The sequence below is a fragment of the Berghia stephanieae genome, chromosome 2 (assembly GCF_034508935.2).
Source record: "Berghia stephanieae isolate SIO BIC M18660-M18661 chromosome 2, UCSD_Bste_1.3, whole genome shotgun sequence".
In the NCBI taxonomy this organism is placed as follows: Eukaryota; Metazoa; Mollusca; class Gastropoda; order Nudibranchia; family Aeolidiidae; genus Berghia; species Berghia stephanieae.
In genome coordinates this window covers 3,178,778-3,187,332 of record NC_088361.1, presented here as the reverse complement: position 1 = coordinate 3,187,332, position 8,555 = coordinate 3,178,778, and the positions used below count along the sequence as shown (strand labels likewise).

The 8,555-nt window shown below is 31.3% G+C and overlaps 1 pseudogene across 1 annotated transcript in view; it reads left to right on the top strand.

Annotated features, from left to right (window-relative positions):
- Positions 1-8,555, top strand: part of LOC144963679 (dynactin subunit 1-like) — an 87,801-nt pseudogene that overhangs the window by 29,140 nt on the left and 50,106 nt on the right. Inside the window, exons 11-16 of the transcript XR_013643663.1 lie at positions 431-528; positions 888-995; positions 5,564-5,617; positions 6,782-6,797; positions 7,222-7,286; positions 7,614-7,716. The product of XR_013643663.1 is annotated as a dynactin subunit 1-like (transcript). The remainder of the gene's footprint in view (positions 1-430; positions 529-887; positions 996-5,563; positions 5,618-6,781; positions 6,798-7,221; positions 7,287-7,613; positions 7,717-8,555) is intronic.

Genomic DNA, 8,555 nt, shown 5'->3' with positions numbered 1-8,555 from the left:
CCCAAAATTTCTAATAAAATTGGAAATCATAAAAACTTTGCCCCAAAATAAAATTTTTTACTCACTCAAAAAATTTTGGGTTTGCAGGGGGCGTTAAATATATGAACGAAGAATTCGGAAAATGAAGAACAATGAGTTGGAACTAAGAGGGGAAGTAGATATGAAGAACATTAAGGTGTTAGAGGTATGCATGTCATTATATAATTAATCTTAATATTTGTACCTATTATGATAAACAAAGCAACATTTTATTATTTTCCTACCACTTGATTTCTAGTCACTTTCTCATTAATGTAGAATGAGTTACAAAGACAAAAAAAAGGGAAAATTTAAATCAAAATACACCCCCCCCCCCCCTTCCTCCGAAAAGAATGAATTCAGAACATTGAAGTTAATTAATGATCACCTTTTTATCTTTCTTTAAATATAGTACAAAAAAAAACTGGATGCCACCAGGAGACATTTGCTGATTATGAGGGAACATTGAACAAGTTCAGGGATCATGTTGCAAAACTAAAGGTATTTATTGCTAAATTCCTCGCATGGATGTGGTAGAATTAAAGACAAATTATATTTGTATTTACCTTTTATATAAGTCCTTAAAAAAAAAAAAAAATGAAGTAAATATTTTTAAAAAGATACACGAGAGAAAAAAGAAACACAACAAAATTAAAATTAGAAAAAGAAGCAAACAAAAAATAAATAACGTTTATTTCATAAAAATGTCAAAATTTTATAGGAGTATTATTTATTTAGAAAAATGTGGTTTAAAATTTTTTTTGGGGTTGTAAATTTACATATCTCTCAGTATCAATTCAAATTTTCTTATAATTGATTATTGCTAGCATTTTTATTATTGCAAACAACATTCATTTTCCATTTAAAAGGAACAGTTACGCAGCAAACAACAAGAGTCAGAGACCAAAGTAGAGACACCGACTACAGAACTGATGGATTTCAAGACGAAGTTTGCTGAAACTAAAGCCTATGCTAAGGCAAATATATCCATTTTAAAAATTACTTTTTACAAATTCAAATTGCAAACTTTTTCCCCTTTTCTGGATTGAAATTTAAATTCATTAATTTGAAAGAAAATGTGTTTATTTTAAAAAAAAAATTGTCTCACTTTAAAATATATAACTTTTTTGTCTTCAGTGGTATGTTATATAAACTTAAATAGAGCATTTCCACACTTTCACCGGTTCTCAATTAGCAGCAGGCATTTGACGTCAAGTTGTCATTTTAAAACATTGAAATTAACCTTTTTATAGCAGTACTCATACCAATATCCATTACTGCCAGATACCCCCTACACATGGTCTTACTGAGGTTGTGTGTCTGATATGCTTCGCGCTAGGACACTATGAAGGAGAATTTTTCCATCATGATCACTGCTAATTTTTTGGGAGAAAATAGCACATTGTTATTCATCTTCAAAATTAAAAAAACTTTCTTTTGAAATCCAGACCATTGAATGGAGTTGAGAAAGTTTGGAGGTGAAATTGGCCAATAACATATTAAGTGCTCATTCATTCAGCCCGATGCTTTTACAGCCCATGGGGGTATGTCCTATGTCTCAGTTTCTTTCACATTTAATGGGGTTTAAAAAATAAAAATTCATTCAGGTCAATATTACTTTTAGGACAAATGTTGCAACTAGAAGGGTTTTATTTTTCATCTTGCTTCTATATCAAATTATCTGTTTTGATAATAACGTGTATGTTTTTGAGCTTTCTTTGAATTTCACAAATAGGCTATATAAACGTAAACAATTCACTTCATGACATTATTTGTTCAACAAAGAATTCATTAGGTGTGTTTTAATGTTCTTTTTAAATGTCATCCAGATAAAAAATGCCTACTTCTATTTATATCTAAGGGAAATGAATTCCTGACTTTTGGAGTGATAAGAAATGCTCTATCAGAATATTTTATATAGCCTTTTTTTAGGGACACAAAGAAGAATTGTTTAAACTGGATTTAAGGATCGAGGAGGATCATAACAATATAAAAGATCGATAGACAGAGGTATTTTTCTAAAAATGTTTATAAAACTGCAAAAAATTATCCACACCGTTCTCCATTGCTTGAACCAGTAGGTTTTCATCATGTGGCCTCCAAGATTTAAGTCTGTGAAATTTGCTGCTACAGGATTGATAAAATACAGATACCCAAAGTCTTAAGTTTGAACTGCCCTTTACATTTATTTAGCAAATTATGCCATCTTTGTTTGGGCAAACCTTGTATCATGTTTTTTTATTAATTTACAGATATTGTTGTAAAAAATATGTTGTACAATATGTTTGTCTATTTTTTACTTCATATATCAATATATCAAGGTAACCCCAACTTTTCAAACAGACATGAGACTACTAATAACATCCCTTTATTGTTTCTAACGAGTATAAAGTGTTTTAGGTGACCACGATGCTTGACTGTCCTGTGATGATTCCAAGGATTGTCAAAAAGCTGAGTTACTTGCGTCTCAGCTTAAAGACAAGGGATGATGATGCTCGATTTTTGTCTAATGGGGACTCAGAGCTGCCCCAACTTACCGCAAAAAATGCGGAATTGTAACATTTTCAGCGATTGTACGCTTGTAGGGTTTTTTCCCCCCCAAAAATTGTACCCATTTTTCAGTGAAAATTTTGTATATAAAAGCCCCCCCTTTCCTTTTGGATTTTGGTTTTTACGCTTTTTATTCATTTTAAATTACTAGCCAATTGAGAAAACCTTGGTGCCCCCAATTGGATATTCATATATTTTTTGGACCAATTATGTTCTTATGCTGGGAGGAAAAAAATTTTTAAAAGGATTTGGAAATTATATTTTTGGGGGAAAACATCGTTTTTTGCTGCAATTGGGGCCTGTGGGGTGGACTTTAGTAATTTAAAACCTTTTTCCTCTTATTTTCCCAAAATTTTGGTTAGTTTCCATCGTTTTCAGGATTGTACCCTTTTTTAAAAAACCCCTCCCCCTTTTTTTTTGGGGTCCCTTTTAACACATTCTCATCAGAGGGGGTTTTGGCAGCTCTGGAACATGTCCCCTGTTAAATTTGTTTTGGAAGGGTTTTTTGCTTTTTTCTAGTAAAAATTTTTCAACCCTTTTTGGTTTTGACATAAATAGTTTTTTTAAAACTTATAAACCCTTCCCCTTTTCCATTAATTTTATTTAAATGGGAGCAGGGGGTTTTAAAAATTTTAAATGAAATTCCCGGGGGAAAATCATTAAAAGTCTTCTTTGGTTTTAAACTCACCAAATTTTTTACCCTGCTTTTAAATTTTCCCCGATAAAAAGGGGACAACAAAAGGGCAAAATAAAATTAAAATAATTTTTCCCCCAAAAACAGAAAAGTTTTTAAAAAACTTTTGATTTGTTTAACCCCCAGTTTGAGGTGACGAAAATTTGGAGCAAAAGTTTTAGTGCGGGAAGTTTTAAAGCGTGCAGGGGCAATGTAGTTTTCCCCAAAGGCCTTTTGATTTTACATTAAACCCATTTTGGGCAAGGCACCATGAGACAATTTTAAAAGGGTATTATTTTAATTTAGGTTTATCTAAAAAAAACAAAAATGACAAAATTACTTTTTCCCTTCCCCAAAAAATATTTTTTTGGGCAGTGCTTCATTGAGTCCTACAGGGTTTATCAAAACAAATGTAACTCCCCGTTTAATAATAGTTAATCGGCGTTTATTATCATATTTTTAAAAATTTTCAACATGAAAAAAGAATTTACAAACACCATTCAATTTTTTTTGTCCGCTCTTTTCTCAAATAAATTAACCCTTTGGTCCATAACTGGATAATGTAAAGGGATGGAAAAAAGCACCCCATCATGAAAAAACCTTTTTTTAGTATTTATTGCATTCATTTCCCCAATAGTTTAAATCTAAATTTAGAAAATTTTTGGGTAGGTTTAAATTCCCTTAAACTTAATGTTTTTGGGAAACCCTTAAATAAAAAGAAGTTAGTGGTTTGAGGTCTGGTGAACATTAAAGGCTTTCCCAACAAAATTTCCCCCGGGCCCAAAACCCCCCTTTTTTTGAAAAGATCTCGGGAAAAAAGGATCAAAACAGGGTGATGGCAGAAAAAAGGGTGCCCTATCTTAGGGAAAAATTTAAAAATCCTTCCCCTTTAAAGTGTTCATTAATGCTTGGGCAGGGGCAACTGTTGCGGGCAAGTTCTTAAACAGGCCCAATCATCACATAAAAAAAGAAAAAGAAAAAAAAAATATGGAAAATTTTAGTTTCCCAAAAAGGGTGTATACATATTTTTTTGGGAAAAAAAATTTTTTAGAGTGAAAAGGTATTCGGGAATGAATGATTGGGACCCCAAATATTTATCCAAAATGGGAATGAACCCTAAAAACCCTGTTTTAGTTTTAAAAAAAAAAATTTCAGTGCTTTGGGGAGTTAAAGGCCGAGTTTTCCCCAAAATTTTTGGCCCCTTTGGGAAATCCAAAAAATGAAAAGCACATGAAAAAAACAGGGGAAAATTTAAAACCATAAGCTGTTCAAAAGATGGGGTTTTTTTGGGCCCCTGAGTTTTTTGTCGCACCCAAATCATATCTTTCATAATCATTTGAAATTTTAAACAAAAATTGAAATTAAAAATTTATATTCCTTTGGGGTTTGGACAAATAAAAAATTTGATAAAGAAGGGATTAAAAGCGGGTTTTGCTCATAAAAAGAGTTCACAGATCAAATGGTTTTGTATTCAAACCTTCTAGCTGGGTGGGCAAATTTAAGAATAAGGGATGTTTTAAAGTTATACAGAACAAAAAAAGGGAGTACAGCGATATTTTGCATTTACTACTACTACTACTACTACTACTACAAACTACTATACTACTCTACTATATACTACTACTACTACCTACAACTATTTACTACTACTACTACTACTATATACTACAAATACAACTACTCTACATACTACTACTACTACTACTATACTACTACTACTACTATATACTACTACTATACTATACTACTACTACTACTACTACTATACTACTACAAACTACCTATATACTACTATCCCTACTACTACTACTATACACTACTACTACTACTACTACTACTACTACTTACTACTACTAACTACTAACTAACTACTACTATCTAACTACTATACTACTACCTACTACTACTACTACTACACTAACTACTACTACTACTACTACTTACTATACTACTAATACTACTACTACACTATACTACTACTACTACTACTACTACTACAAACTACTTACTATACTACTACTACTACTAACTACCTACTACTACTACTACTACTACTACTACTATTACTACTAATGATGAAGTTGGATGATGAACTAGATAGTAATGAATATGATGAGCAGCATTTGCATAGCGCATTTTTGGGGGTAATTTAGGTCTTTTTACCTTAAAAGTCAATTGTGATAAAGTATTTTAAGATTGTTTTTTTTTAATCCCCACAAACAACTTTTTTTCATGTATAAAAAAATTATTTTTAAAATCACATCGAAAATCAACAGAATCTTTTTAATAACAAATTGATATTAATTTGTGTTTTGTTCACAGTTGGATGAGACCGTGTCTGTTGATTTGTTAGAAAAATCCATCAGTTTCTTCCAGGTAAATCAATATATATATGTAAAATATTAAACCCCAATGTTTTCACTGCTTTTTTTTCAGCATAACCAAATGTTTGATTCAGTTCTGAGTTTAGTAACTGCTGGCATTTCATTATTTTACTACTTTGTTATAGATATGCTTGCATTGTGACAATCACCTCTGTTATACTAAATATATCTTCGATATGTGGGAAACTCATCAAACCCTGGGTTTCAGGATATTTTGGGTGCAAAATTTCGCACAATGCATCAATAGTAGCAATTGCCACCGTTTGTCACCCATCTACCATGAATAACACCCCCATGTGCTACTTTGCTTCAAGACAAGATAAGCTAAACATCTGGGCCCTCCATGCCACCCAAATATTAATTTAACTCAATTTTTCATGCCACTGCCATTGCCTTTTTCTCCATTCTCCAGCAATTATAACAGTGCATCTAGCATCTGAAAGGGTTGACTGTACCCATTGATGAGTAATGATGTCAAAATCGTTCTCAGTACCTGTGATGCCATTTCTACTGAAATAACACGACTGAAGTTTCTTCTGCTAGAAAGTTGTTTCTTCTTGATGTATTTATTCAATAAACATTTAACAATTAATTTATGTTTTATCTGATGGAATCGGAAATAAAAAATATTGACCATTATCATAGTTTTAAAGGTCATAATCTGTTTTATAATGTTGATGTTAGATTTTTATCCTTAAGTCAATTATTATACAGATTTTTATTCCTTAAGTCAATTATTATACAGATTTTTATCCTTAAGTCAATTATTATACAGATTTTTATCTTAAGTCAATTATTATACAGATTTTACCCTTAAGTCAATTATTATACAGATTTTTACCCTTTAAAAGTCAATTATTATACAGTTTTTATCCTTAAGTCAATTATTATACAGATTTTTATCTTAAGTCAATTATTATACAGATTTTTATCCTTAAGTCAATATTATACAGATTTTATCCTTAAGTCAATTATTATACAGATTTTTATCCTTAAGTCAATTATTATACAGATTTTTATCCTTAAGTCAATTATTATACAGATTTTTATCCTTAAGTAAATTTATTATACAGATTTTTATCCTTAAGTCAATTATTATACAGATTTTACCCTTAAAGTCAATTATTATACAGATTTTTATTTTCTGTGACATCAGCCAGGTCAAGGGCAGAGTGAATTTTCCATTTTTGTTGAAAGACTTGGAGACTTTCAATAAAGACACACGCACGTGTGCCCGGAAGGTAATATTTTAAGATGTTTTAAGACTTAAAAAAAAATATTGAAAAATTGCTACATTAATGTTTAATTACAAAAGATACAGTTTGACAAGTCAGATTCTCAGCACTTGAAATAAAAAAAATTTGGGAGCAGACATGACAGTAATGCTGGAGAAAAATCTGAAAGTTGTGTAGATATAATTTCAGATAAAGCAGAGAAAAATCTCAAACATTAACCTTCTTTGATTTGGGAATGAATTTTTAGACTCTCCACTGTGATTAGATTTGCTACCTTTTTTACTCTAGACAAATTGACGCTGAATTTTGGTACCGATATTTTGCATAAAAATTTGAATAACTTAATTTTTTTTCATACTAGATCAAAAGACTCTTTCCCCAGGACGGATCAGCTACAGCCACACCTCTGGAAATTTGGAAAAAGACGTAAGTTTCTCATTTGGAACAAATAAAAGAATACTGGTAAAACATGCTATTGCTCATTTTCAATATTGTTTTCTGTAAAATTTTGTTTTTTTTTAATAAATACATTCTATGCAAATTTGATTACTGTCTATAAACTAAACTTGAAGGCGGCTATGAAACAGTTCTTAGGGCGAAGGAGACTTTCCAAGCTGGGTAGATGAAATGATTTTGGAATGTAGCCTTTACTACGACTATGCTAAATTGATTATACACAGTGGGCAAAATTTTGCCTCCTGGCTTAAAGTGTTAATTTAGAGAAAAATTATAATTTTAATCTATTTAATTTAGATACAGACCTTTTGCAAGATGTTGGGGACCAAATATTCAAAGTTGGCAGCTATTCTAAAAGTGTGGCTGCGGGGGCCACTAAAAAAAGAATCTGTCATGACAGGTAAACTTTTTAGTTTCTCAAATATCACCAAGAAATTAGTCGCAAAAATATTTGTTCAGTTAAAGTGCTCAAATTTATCAAAAGTGTTGAAGATTGTTTTTTTCTTTTAAATCTGTGGGCGCATCATATAAGGTACACATTACCAAAGGATAAAAATTGATATTTTATAACATTGCTTTATAGACTTCATATTTAAATTTTATTTTCAAAGAGAGAATAAAATACAAACAAAAACAAACAAAAACCTCGCCCCTCCCCCCCCCCCCCCCCCCCCCCCCCCCCCCCCCCCCCCCCCCCCCCCCCCCCCCCCCCAAAAAAAGAAAAAAAGAAAAACAAACCCTAATTCAGGCAGCATTTTCGTTTTCATTTTGAGATTGGGCATCATTTTTCTTACCATAGAGTTAACATTCTGTTAATGAAGAGTAAATTAAAAGGTGTAAATGTACCCTTTCATGTTGTGGGAGTCACACATAATACATTTTTATTTCAGTTTTGTTATAGTTATGATTTCTTTTTATTTGGTATCCCGATGTTGTATTGCAGGTAGCTGACAACACGCTCTGCTTTCATATGTGTGATTCACACTGCTCATTCACATACTTATCATTTTTGTAATGTGTGTCTTTGCAGCAACTGAATGTTTTCTTTTTTTTCAACAATTTATTATATTTAATTTTATTACATTTATAAGGCAAAAGATTAGGATTGGAAACTTATTTAAAAGTTAGTGTAGTCTCTTTTGGGAAAATATTTAGCCAATTATGTTTGACTATTACTTATCCAACTTCACTTTTATCATAAATAGTTTTCATCTGTCTGTTTTGTCTATGACAGATAGG